Raw genomic sequence first — 18,690 nt, forward strand, 5'->3', positions numbered from 1 at the left:
TTCGAAACCGAAGGCCCCTTTTCTCACATCTTTTCAGGCGAGCCAGTCATCAGTCAAATGCGAAAAAGAGATGACAATTACTATGAGAGGGGGTTGAAAGAGTGAGAAGTTTCTAAATGCAGCAGTACTGGCTCAGCCCCAGCTTTATCACTCGTGATTCATCGGCGAAGGAAACCTCTAATTTTCCTTTCTCTCGTCGTGTTCTTGTTCTTTCGGTCTCTCGGCCCGTGATTTCAGACCGTCGAGGGCGATTGGCGACGGCCCCTCGTGCGATCATCATCGGCCCATTGTGTTCGGCCGAGGACGTCAACCGACGGAGCTCAAAGCGTCCTTTTTAAGTTCCTCTCAACCCGTGTCAGCAACAGGTATTGTAGCGGTCTCTGCATAATGTAAGGCTCAGACACTGTGGCTCTGCGAGCCTGCAGAACAGTGGATCACAAGGTTCACACATCCAGACTGTAAACCGTGTTATGTAACTGCGCCATAATCACAGGTGGCAGCTCACATATCCTTTGCATGTCTGTTTCTAAATGAGAGGGTTTGGCCTCCCCGGGAGGAAACTAAGTGGGCTTCACTGCTGCTTCCATGGCTACAGGTATAACACATTTTTACTATTTTCAGACCAAAAGAGAAGGAAGGGGTGGTTTACTGGTCGACAAAAGACAATGGTTTAATCTTCATGTTTAATACCCCTGTGCGGCCATTAACAAAATATGGTTTGTGTTATGACTCCTGTCCAGAGGACAGTTTAACTAAATTATTCTGTTGACTGAACAAGTAATGCAAGCTAGATGACTTAATCCCATTCATTATTCAAAACATCATCTGGGCAGCAACGATTTGTACAAAACTATCACAAACCCTGGAACTATAAGACGCAACTTGCCCAAATTTTTTAAGAGAAGGTTTGATGCACACTCGTAGGCTAGCGGAGGCGCCTGTTTCTCTGCAAGGTGCCGGGCTGTTCATTGGGAGCAACTTGAGGCCTAGTATCTTCATGAAAAACACCAACTGGATGTCCTTCCAAAGGCATTGCAAACCATAACTAAATATTCAAGGAAATGCAAATTAATTTCCACCTACTGCACTTTTGTGGAGGGCATCAGTATATGCGGTAGATGGTCATTTTGGAGGCAGAAGGAGCAGGACTTGTATGCCCTCATTTACATATATGGGTGGTACGATAGCGCAGTAGTTAGCATTTCCAGTTCACGGCAAGCAGGTCCGTGCTTCGATTCCAACAGGTGGCCTTTCTGTGTGGAGTCGGTCCGTTCTCCAGCGAGTTCCCCTACATTCCTCCAGCAGCGCAAAACCACGCAGTAGGTCAACCGGGACCCTAAATTGTCCAGACGTGTGAATGAGAGTGAATGGTTGTGTCGACTGGCGATCGGTCCAGTGACGGCTGGGATTGGCTCCAACCCAGCTGCGATCCTGAGTGCTGGATAAACCATTTCGATTATCATCATATACAGGGATATATTTTGTTGTTTTTCATTTAACTTTTTGCAGTAGAACAGTGGACTTTGAAATCTCTCTCTTGATAGATATAGCTTGTATCTGAATAACGGAAGCACTTTGCTCCTCATTTAAGATTCTCATTACTAGAATCATTTAGAAATAACGAATGAATGAATGCCAGTGTGCTTTGAGGCATCTTGTGCTTTCTACACACTGCTGGCATCCATGTGCAACCATGGTCAAGTGACGGCACTGTTTGAGTGACAGCACTTTTTGAAATTGTGAATTGCAATGGAGTAGAAAATGTTTAGTTTGCATTTACTAGTAGACCTTTAATAGTAACTTTAAATGATAGTGCTCCTGGCATTTCATATCTTGCAATGAAGCTTGCCTCAGGCAGATGCTACTTAGTCCTGCTGATGGCTAAACTTCTTTCATTCAGGATCAAGAGACACTTTGGAAAACTGAAATGCGTAATTTGAAATACAATGTATGCTACGGCTACATGGTATAATTCTTTATTCCATTAAATCACATGTGTCAAACTCAAGGCCCGCGGGCCAAATGTGGTTCGCTACATCATTTTATGAGGCCCGCAAGAACATCATAAAAGGTCTGATTGTCTTAAAATAAACAAGTTAAACATGTGCATTGACCAAAAACTACATTCTGCAAAATTCCTGCTGATCATGTTACCACTAGAACGCAGTGTGTCCACATTAATGCCATTTTCAACAAGCGGAATGGAGAAATACAAATAATCCCTAAATGTTCAGGAAGAGAAAAGTTGTTGCAGATGGAAGGATGTTTCACGGAGAAGGGAAGGACAGTACATGTTTGTGGTTCAAGGAGAAAAATACGGTATATCTTTTGTGTTATGAGGAGTTGTCGGTTGTCAAAGGGTACACTCTACGTCGGCATTTTGACACAAAAAACAGAGCAAAGTATGCCAAAGTTAGCCTTCCGGAAAAACAACAAATTGTCCGAGAATTAAGAGCCAAATTACGATGGCAACAGAATGTGTTCGCGAAAACCACATTCAAAAACACGGCGGCGGTGAAAGCTAGCCTTGTAACAGAGCAACTAGTTAACATCATTTATTTACATCCATCCAAATGCATATGTAATATTTTGGAGTCATCTGATCACATAAAGAGTCATAAAGTCAGAGTTATTTAACAGTACATTACATTTGGTTACTAGTTACATATATGAACACTTTATAGCCTTGACTTTGACACTTTATTTGTATTTCTTATTCTCCCTCCTTCCTACTATTATTTATCATTGTTATCTTTTACTTGAAACTCTGGCACAACAATTTCCTTCGGGATAAATGAAGTTGTTCTTAATCTTATTCTTATTCTTATACTGTTACAGTTACATACGACCCTTTGAGGGAAACCCTGATGCCGACGTGGCCCTCGGTGAAAAATAAAACAAAACCAACAACAGTGTATAACCATCATATTCGGTTATGTAAGTATCAGCGAATGTCTGAAACAAATAAATGATCCAAATAGGTTGAATATGTCTTTATAGAAGATGCGGCAGTCCGACGATATAAGACCCCGTCACTATGGCTCCTTAGTAATCCACAAGAAGAGCCCCTTAAAATGAAAAATTACAGGAAATACGTCCTCTGTCACTTCACTGCTTCGGCCCCACACAAACACAGCCACTGAATCCTCCTCCACCTCCTTACCTTTCATCACAAGTCATTTTGTCCCACATCGATGCCTCTCTGAATCGTTTTGAAGCCCAAAAAAGCTCTGCCCCCCACCGCTCCATCGCCAGGCCCCCTCCTGCCCTCGCTGCCTGTCTCGTCACTAAGCGTCCCACTTACATTATTCTCTGAGACTCCCGTCTGATGCGACGACTTTTGGCTTCCCCGTCATTCCTGTTACTTTAATTTTTGCCACTTAATTTCTCATCACCTTCTGGAAATGTGATATTATTGTAGCCGTATTGGTTGATGTGATTGTGAAAGGGGCTTTTTGTTCTCGGACCGCGGATTCGCTCTTCGAAAGTGTGGGAAAAGCATCTCATGGAAACCCGAAAGTCAGATAATTCATCTTTCTGCTGCTACTAGCTGGTGTAGATGATGTTCACCTTGCTTCTGGAGCCGCTTATGCAGAAAAACCCGCAATTTCAATCATAATATCTAAGAATGATCCATTCGTTCATATCATTTCGTTGTCTTCAGTCCGTCAAATAGACAGTTAGCGTGGATTGCGCTGTTTAATGCTAATATAATGAGCCTTTACTAGAAGAAAGTGATTCTGATTTGTAGAATTGTATTTTCTCAAATTTGTGACAGTTTAGTGTCATGCATTTAAACCACGTCAATGCATTGTGCCAGTGATTGGCCAACAGGTGTCGGACAGCTCTCCTGCAGACACACTCCTTTTTCAGAGGGTACCATAATTTTCACACTATTGAGCGCACCTGAATATAAGCCGCACCTGCTAAAAATAACTAAGTAAATTTATGTATACATATAAAGCCTCACTTCTCTATAAGCCGCAAGTGTCCGCGTTGTAACATGAGATGTTTACACAGAAATATTTTATTTAACTTCTAATTAATACATACCGGAAACATCCACAAATACCTACTGGAAATGCTTTTTCCCAAACAGCGCCTGGAACACAGCTGATGAAAAAGATAATAGTAAATAAAACAAGAAAAAGTCCATCCATCCATCCATTTTCTATCCCCGCTTTGTCCTACATCATCTGATCGCTATCTTCATCTGAAACCATGAAAGTCCTCTTGAAAGTCGGTGTCAGAATTTCACCGTAATATTATCGATCCAATGTGACGAGGTTAAAAGCTGATCAGCCAGAAAAAAAAAAAAATTGCAAAAATTTGCTGCATCATCGTTTAAGCCGCAGTTTTCAAAGCGTGTAAAAAAAAGTAGCGTCTCAGAGTCCATAAATTACGGCATGCGGTTTTCTTATAAACCAACACACAACTGAAAACCCCCTTTTCTGAACAGTTTAGGGTTCATATATTTCCTATGTTGCAATGACATGTTTGGTTTTTTTTTTTTGACGTTCCGACTATAGGATCATATAGTGGTTTAAAATGACGCCGTCATTCAGTCTTTACCGGGCCTGCAGCGGCATTTCACTACCGTTTCATTACCTAATGTGCTGCAAGCTGCATTGCTGGGGGTGGCAGGCGGGTGTCTATGGCTCGCCATGTCCTCACCTTGGCAGCCCGCTGAGAAAAGCTCCTGTCTGCCTCCCCGCTGATACCCCGGGGGTGTGAAAATTAATCGGCTCAGGATTCAATGTCCCGACAGCCAACTCCCCCTTCCCCTCCTGCCCCCCCTGCGAGCCTTGACCTCTGCCTCTGCCCAACTGACACACCATAAAGTGATCACACACTCCGGACGCTAAGTGTACTTTTGAGGAACGGAATATTTCGCGTGTGAGTACCGACACTTATCCGACAAGGCTGCCCCGATGAAACGGCTGTTAATTCTGATTACGATGCGTTTTCCCATCGAGAACAGGTGACTGTTTTAGAATAATTCAAAAGAGCGTGAATGAGGGCGTGGTAAATTTAGTAGTTGATAAACCCTGATATAAGACTAAGAACAACTTTATTTATCCCGAAGGAAATTGTTGTGCCAGAGTCACAAGAAAAATATAACAGTAATAAATAATAGTAGAAAATTGTATAAACAGTAAAAAATAAGAGGAAAAAGGGAGAATAAGAAATACAAATAAACTATAAAGTGTCTTATGTGACAAGTGAAAAATAAGGAGTGCACAAGAGTATGAAAAGATATTTTACATGTAGCTGTTATGAAATATTGCCCAGATAAATTATTACAATTTAAATTATTACAATTTACATGAGATTTTTTTTTTTTTTCTTGAGGTTTTAAGATTTTAAGAGTACAAGATGTGTATTATTAAAATTCCGAAAACCTACCTCTCTCCCAATGACAGCTGGGATAGGCTCAAACAAGAAATAGCTTGTCTTGTAAAACGAGTACATTTGCACATGTGTTTCATGGGCCGAAAATGTCAATGAAATATCAGAAGGATTTAGGGCGTTTTTCGTTTTTTTCTGTCGTAGTAACATCCCGGCGCGGTGTTACCCCCAAACCAAAAACGGGGTCGTATCTGAACACAGAAAAGACGGGATGTTCTCATTTCACTTCCTCTTCCTCATGTGACTTTGTGTTTTGGCAAGTTTATCATAAGCAGTTTTTGTCACTCATGATACAAATTAAACCTCTCGACTAAACTGATTATGTCTTTAACCGGCCTCGGACTCTCTCTGCGGCTCATATTTTCACCGAGTCGTTTGCATACTAAAGCGCGTTACTTTATTTATTTCCCGGGTACGAGGAATGTAAAAAAAAGCAGGTCTTGAATCGCTTTCTAGTTCAAAACAAGCCGGACAAACGTGCGCTCCGGCAGGACCCGCCGTGCTCATTAACCTGGTTTATATTCTCAAAAGCGGCGGAAAAAAAACACCCCACATTTCTGTTAAAATGGTTCACCCGAAATTGGCCCAAACGGGCAGTAAGGAGTCAGCGGGCATACTGTGACCTCATCAGAGATACTGGATTTGCTCCCCGGTTCTTCTCGCTCCGACCTTGATGGCTGGGCTGTATCGTGATTGGGCAGTTACGGCGGCCCGGTCGGCGTAAGTCCCAGGACGGGCGGGGGGGGGGGGACCGGCGACGGCGGCGTGCCTCGCACACAACCCAGACAAAACTAGGCCAAGAAGCAGACAACATCTGGTAACAGGAGATGAATTTAGAATGGCTTCTGTCAGCTGCACAAGACGATCGTCGAATAAAACGTGCGTGTTTTTCCCGAAAGAGTCGTTTCGAGGACTGGAAACATGCCCGCGTGCACGTGTTAAAACTCGTCTCTGCTTCGTGGAAGTTTGTATGTATCCGAGCGCAGGAGAGTGCGTGCCCGCGGAGCTATTTGTAGCAGGTCCGGCTCCCTAGGAACCCATTTTCCATCTGTCGATTCTACACAGCGGAGCTGCGCGAAGCCCTAATTTTACCCCGAATTTGCCAGCAGCTGACCTTTTTTTCTCAGCCGCATCACAGACTCTATTTTAGGCTTTCTCTCTGCGTATATATACATATTCTTAACCCTTTTTAAAATATCCCTCCTCTCAGTATACCCGCTATTAAAAGCTTCCCATAACTCTTCATATGATCTCCACACACCCAGCAGAAGCCACCGTCACACCCACTGTCACACCTACGCGCTCTCATAATTTCACTGCAGTGACACGAAAGCTTCAATTTTGCTCTAAATAGCATCGCATTATTTCAATGTGACGGGCGAACAAAGATTGAAAAGCACCGTGGTATGACTGGTATGTCAAGATGCTGAAAAGTGGGCCCCGCGGCCTCGGAAAGATTAATTAACCAGTGGGGCATATGGTGGTTTTGTGCAGGCATATGGTGGGACGCCTCTTGCCCCTTGAGCTTGGGGCTTTTTTGGAGAAAATACTAAAAACCCATTCATAATACTGGGCTAAGAAGCTCCCCTGTACTCTTGACAGCGAAAATAAAGAGGGCATGCCAGGACCACGAACCCTGTATTGTTTTGCGTATTTTCGGTTTCCTCGAGCGGCCGTGACATTTATTTCACAATCTTAATAAACAAACTTGAATAAACGTGTAAATTCGAACGGCACGTCTGAAAGATAGCATTTCCTTGGATCAATTATTTAGCCGATATGTTATAAACACTTTTATAAGCACACAAACCGATAGATTATCTCTCGCCACAAAAGGGGGAAGTTTCGCTTCATACTTGAGGCCATTTAAGAATAAGAATAAGAATAAGAATAAGAATAAGAACAGCTTTATTTATCTCGAAGGAAATTGTTGTGCCGGAGTTACAAGAAAAACATAACAATAATAAATAATAGTAGAAAATTGTATAAATGGAAAAAAAAAAAAAAAAAAAAAAAAAAAAATTGAAAGAAAATTTAAAAAAAGTAAAAAAAGTAAAAAAAAAGAAAAGAAAAAAAAGAAAATTGCGATCTCGTCAGCGACCATTAGCGCCGTTCTAAAGAGTGACAGTTTTCCCACCCCAGTGTGGAAATGCTGGATTTTTCTGTAATAAATAAGTGGAGCCACATAACAGCGAAAATTTTCTTTTGTGTTTTTGTATTTGGTAAGTGTTGCTTAGCACATATCTGGCCGGGTTGCATACCTGGCATAAAAAGTCATTCTCTAATTTCTGTAGGAGGGAAAGACTCTCTGTATCACACCGCTGAGGTGCTATTCGTGTTTGTTTTTTTAGATAACTTCGGAGCTCAAACAACGCAAGCTGTGCCGCTCTCCCTCCGCCTCCCCCCCGCCTCTCTCCGATATGTCATGTTCCAGCCAGATAGTGTTTGATATTTCCTTGAAAAGAATTTAGAAGCAATTAGAAAACGAATGGGCCGCGGCGGTTGGCGTGATTCACTGGGGAAAATAAAAATGACACAACTGCGATCCGTTTTGTCTTGATGTGAGGAATGAGTTCAGACTTTCTCTCACGCAGTAAATTCCCCTCTTTCACATTGATCACGTCTAAAACAAAAATTCCACCCCTCCGAACCCCTTATTTGATTACATCTCCTCATGTGAAGGCGAATTTTAATACCGAGTCATCCTCTTAAAGCTGCCCACTTTAACTCACAACATTAATAACTGGAGGCCTTATTAAATGCTAAATGCTAAATACTAAATGCTAAATGCGAAAGCACCTTCTCATGTAGATGACATTCACCCATTCGCATTCTGAGGGCGCTAAACATAACATTGGGAGGGACCGGGTCAAAGGTATGTAGACAATTTGCATCCAACTGCTAAATTACGCTACATTGCCAAAAGTATTGGCTCACCTGCCTGGACTTGCATCTGAATTTTTAATGACATCCCATTCCTAATCCGTAGGGGTCAATAAACTGTTCCTACAAGGTATGGGGGGGGGGGAGAAATTGTCCAAAATGTCTTGGTAGGCCAAAGATCTTGGAGTTTCTTTCACCGGAACTAGCTCCTGAAAGACAAGCCCACACCATAATCCCCCTCCGCCAAACTTCACACTTGGCATAATGCAGCCGGACAAGTTGCGTTCTCCCGGTTGAACCCAGACTCGTCCATCGGATCTCCAGATGGGGAAGCGCCGTTTGTCACTCCAGAGAACGCGTCTCCACCGCTCTGGAGTCCAGTGGCGGAGTTTTTTTGCATTGCACTGGGTGGATATGCGGCTTGGATGCAGCTGCTCGGCCAAAGGAAGCCATCCTATCACTGTTCCTCGGCTAACCTGGAGGCCACATGAAGTTTGGAGGTCCGTAGCTATTGACTCTGCGGAAAGTCGGCGACCTCAGCATCCGTTGACCCTGTCAGTTTACGTGGCCTACACATTCTGGGCTGAGTTGCCATCGTTCCCGAACACTTCCTTGTTCTTCTAATCCAGCCGACGGTGGAATATTTAGAAGCCAGGATTGGATTTGTTGCACGAGTCTGCATGCCCGGGTGCTTGATTTCACACACCTGCGGCCGTAGAAGCGGTGAAAACACCTGATTCGGAGGGGTGGGCGAATACTTTTAGCCGTGTAGCCTATGTAGCAGCGCTACCAACCGAACAACACGCAAATAAACAAACCAGCCCCAGAGCCTGGGTGCGACAGCATCATTTTTTCAACCCTGGAGTTTTCCAGGTCGGGCCCAACGCCGCGTGGCAGGAACTGATCGCGGGGCCACAGCGGTGCCGTTGCGTCAGCTTTATTCCCCGCTGGGGCTTTACGCTAATTCACCGCATCCGATCCCACAGCGAGGCCCTCAATGGCCCCGTGCACGGGCTCTAAAGGCAAAACATTTCTCCCATTGTTCCCTCGAGAGAGAGCGGATTTAAAGGGATGGTGGTGAAGAGGAGGACGTTCAGCATTTTTTTTTTTTTTTTTCTCCGCCACTACTGTTCACATGGATGATGTTCACCTGAATTTGTCAAATTGTCAGTGAGGTTGTGACAGAAAGGAGTGTGTGCGTGCGTGACCCAAGGTTACCCTGTGGGATTCACGCCGGCGCTGAGCGAGATTAAGCTTTTTGAGTCGCCGTCCGTCTGTAACAGCTCTCACTGTGGGCGTGCGAATAAGAAGTGAGAAATAGACTGAGGCTGTGTGAAATTATTAAAAGTCAACCCTCATTTGGGTGGGAATCACAGTGTCGGGAGAGACGAGAGTCTTCGTAGGTACGTCGATGCGCCGATTCCGGGATTATTTAAATAAAAACGTCTTTTTGTCACGTAAAAATACTCAGAACACTGGGAACAGAAAAAGAAGATATGATATTTCTAAATGCTCTCGTGTGTCATTGAGGAGAATGTTACTCGCTCACATTTATAAATAAACATCCCTCCTTGCCACTCAGGCCTGTAACGCTTTTAAAAACAAAAAAAAAAGTTGAGGTGAGGGCGATTTTAAAGCCGGTAATGAGATTAAATGATTTCATTATGATATGATGTGAAGCATGAGATGTCAACTGTTGATTGTAATTACGATTTGGCACGAGAGCACGATCCAGAAAAGCCCCGTTACTCACAGTGCTTTAAAAAAAAAAAGGTTAGCGCTCCTGTCGGACTTTCTTTGTGGCGTTCTGCACGGTTTTCTCCCAAAGGACGGTTGCATTTTTTTTTTCTATACGTCGTGTGAACGAGAGAGCGAATCGCTGCATGTCTCTATATGACAGCTGGGATGAGCTCCAGCGCCCTGAGTGCAGGATAAGCGGTACAGCGAATGAAAGAACGAGTGAATGAATGAAAGGATTGTATAAGAATGTCCAGGTTTAATCCTTTATGGTCGTCAATCTGTGATCCAACACCCGCAGCGGTGACGTCGCCATCACTTCCATGACCTTTATCGACTGCGGGGATACAGGCTTAGTAACCCTGAATCTGGAGAACCGCATGATACCTTCAATTTTCATTTTTTTTTCCTCCACTGGGTGTTATTTCTATTTCACCCAGATAACTCGAACCAAATTCCGCACGCGCTGAAAAGGTGTGGATGGCTGTGGAAGATGATTGTGCAAAAAAAAAAAAAAAAAAAAAAAACCGACTAAGTGGCGTTTTGAAAAAGTCTGCACACCAAAATGCTCCGAAAAGAAAAGATATTTGGAGATATGTGTATATATATGTGCACATATATAGTTTTTGCTTTAAACGTCATGCATGTCAGAATAAGTGTTTTGTGTAAAATGTGTGAAATAAAACATCTTTTCTTTTTGGATTATTTTTGGTGTCAGTATTTTTTCAAAACTGCCGTCAAAAAAATTCAAAAATTGTCTTTTTCTCAGTAGATGATGTGTGTGTGTGTGTGTGTGTGTGTGTGTGTGTGTGTGTGTGTGTGTGTGTGCAGGTTGTGACAGTGAAGATTCCACTGTTGCACACTTTAATGCCTTAACAATTATCTCTTGTCCGTCAGGGTACATTTAGATTTTTAGGTGTGTTCACCTCTGTGTGTGTGTGTGTGGGTGTGTGTGTGTTGTCAGTTTTTCTGAATTTGCGTTTCATTTCAAAAGCAGTACAATTTGGTTGCAGGGACAAAGGTTTCTAACACGGTCATCAGCCACCTGGTTAATCCAAGATCTTGTATTATTCAGATTTTTTTTTATGTTTCATTGAGTATTTAATATAATATTGGCATCTCAGATGGAAATGAATCAATTCAGTGATGTGAAAGACATCCACAAATGTTGTCAATGTTGATAATTATCAACTTTTTAAAGCATTGAGCACAAATTATCATTTGTTTTTTATCCAAAATCCAGTCTTTTTGTGCCACGCCGACGTCTCCTCAGAAATTGTGTTTCCCTACACGGCTCTGGATGTAAACATGACTTATTTTATGTCTAATAAAAAGGAAAAAACACATCTATACAAGCAGCTTTGGTGGGATTTCCACCTTTTTCCTCTCCGCTGGAAAGAGGACCCGTGCTTCTTGGAGGGGGGGCTTCATCACACCGGAGATCTGCGGAGACGAGGGACCCCGACTTATGCAACGTTTAGCTTCAGTTCATCTAATCCTCTTGCATAAAAGCCCAGAGCTTTGCGCTCATAACACTATCCAACTCAGGAGACACCCGGACGGGTGCTCTCGTTACAGCGATGAGCCTCCTGATTGAGTCTTCATGTCACCATTAGGTTCAGACTCGCGGCACCATGAAAGAGGAGGTGCAAACTGACGGTCGCCGGTCTTCTCCATTTCACCGCTGGGGAGAGGCACTCATTAACCTGACAATACACTCGTCACCGAGGCCAGGAACTGAGAACACCCATTGAGGTTTAGTCTCACCTGTAACTCCATCTCACCTCTTTTGAACTCTTTTCATTTTATTGCATATCCATATCCAAAAAAAATCCCCATTATCCACCGGCGGCTTTTTCTTTCTCTTCCTTTTTTTCCGGCATCCAGGAGCGGATCGTTCTTCATTTTTCTTGACGTTTCCTGGAGTTAGCATTTCTGGTTACTCCCTAGCACGTTTCCGAAATCGGTTCAGACAAAAATATCGCGATGTATGACGGTACCCGATAAACGGCTGCATGAACCACATATCAATTTGGAGGAAAAAAAAAAAATTGGAAGCTCCTTTGGTGACACTGAACAGGCCATAAATCACTTTTAGCCTTTTTGTCCTCTCTACCTAAATGTCCATAACTGATTTGTGTGTGGCTGAGCAACCAGGCTTTTACTGGCCTTTAGGGATTCATCAAACAGAGAATTTGCAGTCACACTTACGGACATAATCATTTAGCCGTATTATAATTCCTCTTCTCCGAATCCAAACCCTTGAATTCGGTCTCTGCAAAGGATTTTAAAATTGCTGACCACGACTGGGAAATCAACAAAAGAACCTGCCTTCTCTCTTCTTCCATCTCCGCCTGGGATACTAAGATGGATCTGCCAACCGCTTCAAACTGCCAGAGGCGGGACATAAAGAAACCGAAGCGAGTAAATGAGAGGCAAAAAAAAACAAAAAAAAAACTCCTGGCTAAATTTGTCTTGAACCCAGACGTTGCTCCTCTCAGGATCTCGCAGCGAACCAATTCGATGAGTTTTTCTTCCTCCTGTAACTAACCAGGAGGAATGCTAAGGGGAGCGGACAATGTATAGTGCTGTCAGTCTGGTTCAGTCTCAGGGGCCTCCAGAGGGCTTGTTGATCTGAGTCTGGGAGGCAGGACACCAGCACCCCAGACTGCTCACCCCACTCCGCCTCTCTTTCTTATTCACACTTTTTCAACGTGCCTTAGCATCCGAGTGCTTAAAAAGACATTCCCATATAGGTTAATGTTCTTGCAAAAGTCTGCAGAGTTGTCTCAAGGATCGATCGGTCGGGGCGTCGGTAAGGAAGCCGAGGAATCCGGGCCAGCTCTCGATGGAGGCAAAAGTGGAGGATGAGTCACTAAGCAGCTGATGCCGTGAAGCTACTACGCATATTGGCGAATTCACAAAACCCGAATAGAACCGGGGAAAAGCGGCGACGTCTCCGAAACAAGAGAAAAGGGACCCGCGATCGCGCGAGCCCAGATTTAGCATGCGTCGTCGGTTTGATGAAGATGTGGCGGTTCTTTAGCTGAGTCACTTTGGACGTGCGCGGAGAACGGCGGTGTGGAAATGGGGTAGAAGGACGCTGAGGTCGGAGGAGACCCGGAGGAAGACCAGAGCGGGGATTTACGGGGGACATGAAGTTTGTTGGCGTGAGAGAGGAGGATGCAGGTGATTGGCTGTGGCGACCCCTGAAGGAAATTAGACATTCAAAAACAAAAATTTGGAGAGAAAAATCTGACTACAACGGAGATCGAGAGAGAATTCATCTGCAAACAAATGAAGGAATCTGGTCAGCACAGGAGCCACACTTTTTCGCCTTATTTATTTAGGTTGTGACAGTGCTTGTTAATGAAGACATGCATGTAAACACACCACTCCGGATTGTAGCCACGGGCTAATTAGCATCTGTTGTCCCACAGTTGCGCTCACAAACACACTCTCATTCATCCTGACCTATTGTACATGTTTTTAGTGGTAAGGGGAAACCGGAGTACCTGGAGGAAACCTACGCAGACACGGGAGGAACTTGCAAACTCCGAACAGAAGAAGACCTTCTAGCTGTGGAGCACGTGCGCTAACGGCTGCGCTACCGTGCTGCCTTGTTAGCTTCTTTTCAAATGACCATCTCAAAATAATCTACCTCCGCTAAAAAAGCTGAATATACATTTATTTATATATCTACTGAATATACTTAAATGTTTGTGGATCTCGCGTAACTGCATGAACCCTTATGGCACACTACAACAAAGTACGTTTTTGGTAAATACTTTATTCTGATGATTTGAATGGAGTCAGCTGCATAGTTGAAGTTAGCTGTGAGAAAAATGACTGCTGGGATTTTCGGGAAGTCGGTGTTATTATTTTTATGAACGGCCTGAAAACGCCGCTCCACATTCCCTTTTTTCGGTATAGCGACGGATGAGGCGAACGCACTTTGAAAATGACATCGTAAAAAAAAAAAAAAAAAGTCTGCCTCCCATTCCGTACGGAAGTGATACGTTTTAGTCTTTTTACTCGGTCCAGCTCCCCCACTCATTTTAAACCCATAAGTTTAGAAGACATAAACTGGAGGCTAACTCGCTAGCTTGCTAGAATGCGCCGTTATTTGCACGTGCGCAGTGACGTATGTCTCAGAAATGGTCAGATCGGACAGACCGACTGTCAGTCAAGCGACCTGTCAGTCAACCTGTACGTCCGGTGTTTCTCCAAAATGTTTGTATAGCGTTCAGTCAGTAACGACTAACGCTTCGGCGTTTCTCAAAGAAGCGATGAGCTATACGTGGAGGAGTTCATCGGTGAATTATGATGTCCACGAATCAAAGTTGAAATAGCCATGGTTGTGGTTAGAGAGAAGGTCAGAGAAGCCTGTCTGGAGGGAGTTTGGAGGAGGAAGAGTGAATAAATTGGTAGATGGATCGGTAGATGAGAGAGGAGGATACGGAGAACGGTGTAAGATGGAGAAGGTTGGCTTTCTGTGGAGACCCCTGAAGGGAAAAACCCAAAGGAAATGAAGAAATAAACAGAGACTATGTACTATATACACAAAATAGAATACAAAACTATGGAGGCAAATAAATGACAATTTGTTGTGCGTGGAATGGTCACAGAAATGGATATTTGCATTGTAAAAATGACATGATAAGTTTGACATCTGCGGTCTGGAGCCTCCGCTGCTTTAACATCGCTCTTCAGGAACGCAGTTGGATAGGATGAAATAAGAAATAATCAGTCCCTATATAGCTCTTATAAGAGGGGGGAGGATAAATGAATATGACCCGCTGCTATATATCTGAAAACTCAATGTCAGGACGTATAGAGGTGAGAGGAGGAGGACACTTGGTGAAAATTTATCCGCGGAAAGATTCAGGTGGGGCAGTTAAAGCCTCCTCCGACAGAGACGGGCTCAGATGCGGCGTCGACTAAGTTTGCAGAGGTTGTGGAGAGGAAGTCAAGGGAGTAACCACAGGGGCAATAAAGATAGAGTGTTATGGGCTTACCTGACACTTCACCCTTTATGATCACATCACAGCTGTGACGGACACACACACACACACACATTCACACAAGGGAATTTAATTCCACGCATTGCAAGAGGAAGACGGTGTTTAAAAAGACCCAGACAACTAATTTCTCCCGTATTTCCGTTTCATCCATTCCTCCTGTAACCCCTTTGAAATTTAAAATGAAATAACACGGCATAAAACGTTTTTTTTTTTTTTTTTTCCTGTCTTCATGCTATGTATCCAAATGCACTGCGTACAGCGATAAACGCTTTGAATGTTTAGGTAAAAAGTGTTGCAATGAACAACTGCAGAGAAAACAAAATTACATTTCTGCATGCAACAAAACATTTGGGACTCTGATTATTTTTCTTAAATGTAACCATCAACCAAACATTGTTTTTTAATGTCTATGTGAGTCCTTGCATTTATGAAAAATGTTGTCCTTTTACTGGCGCATGCAGTCGTTTATCAAGACCGACAAAAATATTTGAACATGTTTTATCTAAATGTCACAAGATCACCATAATCGTCAAATTTAAAATGACATTTTAAAAATGAATGAACTGAAATACCTTTTATTAAATAAATAGTCAATCATTTTTAAAAACCACAGGGAGCCGCATCAGATGAATCAAGGAGCCGCGGGTAATTTAACAAATGAAAGGTCAAGAGGTCAAATGGAAAATACTGCTGTTTCTTCCGTCTGAAGCTCATGTTTGTAAAAAGGTTGTTCAGTCAGAAGCGGCAATACAGAAGACGAGGCCTCGCATCTTGTCTGCTCCAGCTTCCACTTGATAAAGTTGAAGATGATGCAATCTTTTTTTTGTTTTGTTTTTTTATTCTGATGCTATTCTTAGCCTTCGAGCTTTGTCCAGTAACCCAGAGCACTCCACAGAGTGGTTACCGCAATATTAATGCCGTCAATTACATTTATACAAAACGGAAAAAAAAAACATCTATTTTGAAGGACAGACTCATGATGGCTCTGTCTTTTTGTCATAAAAGGCAACAGACACAATGATGAGGCAAAAACACAGAAAGGCAAAACAGACTTGGGCAAAGTGATCATAAACCAAGTGGATTACACAACCCAGATCAATACACAATCAAGGACTGATACGGAAGGTCTGCGCTCAGGCAGGAAGTCCAATCACAACTCCATACTACTAATTCTGCTACTTTCCCTCTGGGCTTTTCCCTTCAGGAGTCGCCAGAGTGAATCAACCTTCTCCATCTAACCCTATTCTTTGTATCCTCCTCTCTCGCACCAATACCTTCTTATCCTCTCTTGCTTCATCCATAAATCTTCTCTTTCCAAATCTTCTCCAAACTCCGGCCCGGGGGCCGGATACGGCCCGCCTCCACATTTTGCCCGGCTCCTGAACAATACCATAGATGCATTATGTTTTGTTTTTTTTTGACTTGTAGATGCATAGATCGTAGCATTCTATTCCATCCTTCTGCAGACTGTGCCTTATCTGAAACCCCTCCCTAAAAAAAAAAAAAAAAAAAAATCCTGGACAGACCCCTGTCAAATAACACGGCATAATGGCGAAAAGATTAGGTCGGAGAAAAATAGATTCAGATACAGGTGTTGGTAACATTTCAGTTTCATAGCCTGCTTTTCTTTCTGGTTTTCACAGTGAATTTGATATGAGAGCTGCAAACAGTTGTGTTTACAAGTAAATTAATGTTCCTCGGTCTTTTTATCTGTGAAAAACTTGAAAGGGGTTATTTGGTTATTATTCATGTCATAAATAGTGTTATTTGTTTTATCAATAACGCTTTTATTTATTTTCTGATTGTTTTTTTTTCCCGTCAAGATCTCAGAAAGGGTTAATTTTAAAGGGTTATGTGTGGCTTGAGACACCTCTGCGATCGTCACACATTTTGTCACAAACTGTCTCGGCCCCCCGTCAGGGAGGGGAAAAGTTCTTTGGCCCTCGCAGGAAAAAGTTTGGGGACCCCTGCTCTACACCTCCTATTCCAGCATCCGTCCACCAATATATTCAATATAGACATGTGGAGGGCTATCAAATGCTAACGTCACCGTTTAAGCATGGAATTCTTTGCATGACACATTCGTGTGAAAATCTACGTTGCACCTCTCGTGACGTACCTTTTCCAGTTGATCAGGCATATCTTTTGAAGGTCAGATGTTTGCAGAGGCTATTTGAGGAAATGGGATGTAAAACTCCAGACAGGTCAGTGAGGCTTCCTTTTTTTAAATACAACATATTTTACTTGCACGCGTGCATTAGGACTCGTTAAACACCGCTGACTTGTTATAATTGTTTGCTCCCCGTCGGAAGCACATATTTTATGGTTTGCGTGTCTGGGTTTTTAGGTTCCTCACAGCCTTTTCCCCAATGTAACATCCAATCAACCGCTGTGTAATTAGACTTGAGATGAGCTGCAGGAGTGGGATGTCTGCACTAATCACACACACACACACACACATGCGCGCACACAGCAATGTGAAAACCTGGCAAGATCAATAATTACTGTGCCTCGGTACCTTTGGTTATGAGAGAGGTGTCCGCAGGGAGGTGCAAAACTCCGGTAAGATACTGAACATTTTATCACTTTCACCTTCCAACCTTTGAAAGTATGCACAATTACCCACAGCTCTGTGTTATCTTGTCTTGGTCGAATGTAGCCGGGCTTTTCTGCAGAACAATTCTACGTTACGGTTTCAACGTATTGATTTCTTCGGTAAATATATGGAAAATGATCTCGTTACACACACATTCTGACGAAATGTTTGCGATATATTGCATATGGCTTGAAAATAGCAAATTCAAATTATAGTATTTTCTGCACTGAAAGGCGCACTTAAAATCCTTTTATTTGATCAAAAATCACATTAGGTGACTAAATATGCAGTGCTGGAATACGACCGTTGCAGCCGCGCACTAACAGGTGGTAACCTTAAACCAATCAGAGAACAGTACATGGTACGTTTACCTCTACCGCTTTTTGTAATCGCGGTATGTACTGTACTTCAACATAGTTTTGCTGTATACCTGTGTGTACAAGGACCCCCGGAAAAGGCTTACGAAGCAGTAGATGATGGGAAAGAATTCAAAATGAATGAATCAATGGTACGCAAGTGGAGGAGGCAAGCAGATGAACTGGGACAAGTATAGAAGACCAAACAGTTTCCAAGGGAACAAAGCGAGATGAATGAGATAAAGTTCAACGAAACTGACTGTTTTGTTTTATGTGGCGTCTATTTTATCATGCGCCTTATAACGCGGATGAAAATAGACCCCTTCATTGGTTTTGCACCTTATGAAGGAATAACCCACCCACTGAAATTGTCGTGCAGGAAAATAAATACGAGATGTTCAAAGAGTCGATGTCCGCAAATCAACAAGGATCGGTTAAACAGCTCGGTTCAATTCCGAGAGCATTTTGGATTCACTTATGAGCCCTGCTGGGTAATCGACCGATTTTCCCTCTACTGTGTCGGACAGATGTAGTTCCTTCCCAGTTTACTTCTTCCATAAGTCCGAAATGGGGCGTCACTTTGTGTTTGTTCCAGCGCTCTCCCCGAGGAATGATAAAGTGCTCTTATAGAACTCGGTGCTGCTGAGTGTGCGGCTGTCCAGTAAAGTAACCACTGCGCTGTGAA

Source organism: Fistularia commersonii, chromosome 33, assembly GCF_037954325.1.
Source record: "Fistularia commersonii isolate RoL2024-O1a breed Wild chromosome 33, RoL_Fcom_v1.0, whole genome shotgun sequence".
Lineage (NCBI taxonomy): Eukaryota > Metazoa > Chordata > Actinopteri > Syngnathiformes > Fistulariidae > Fistularia > Fistularia commersonii.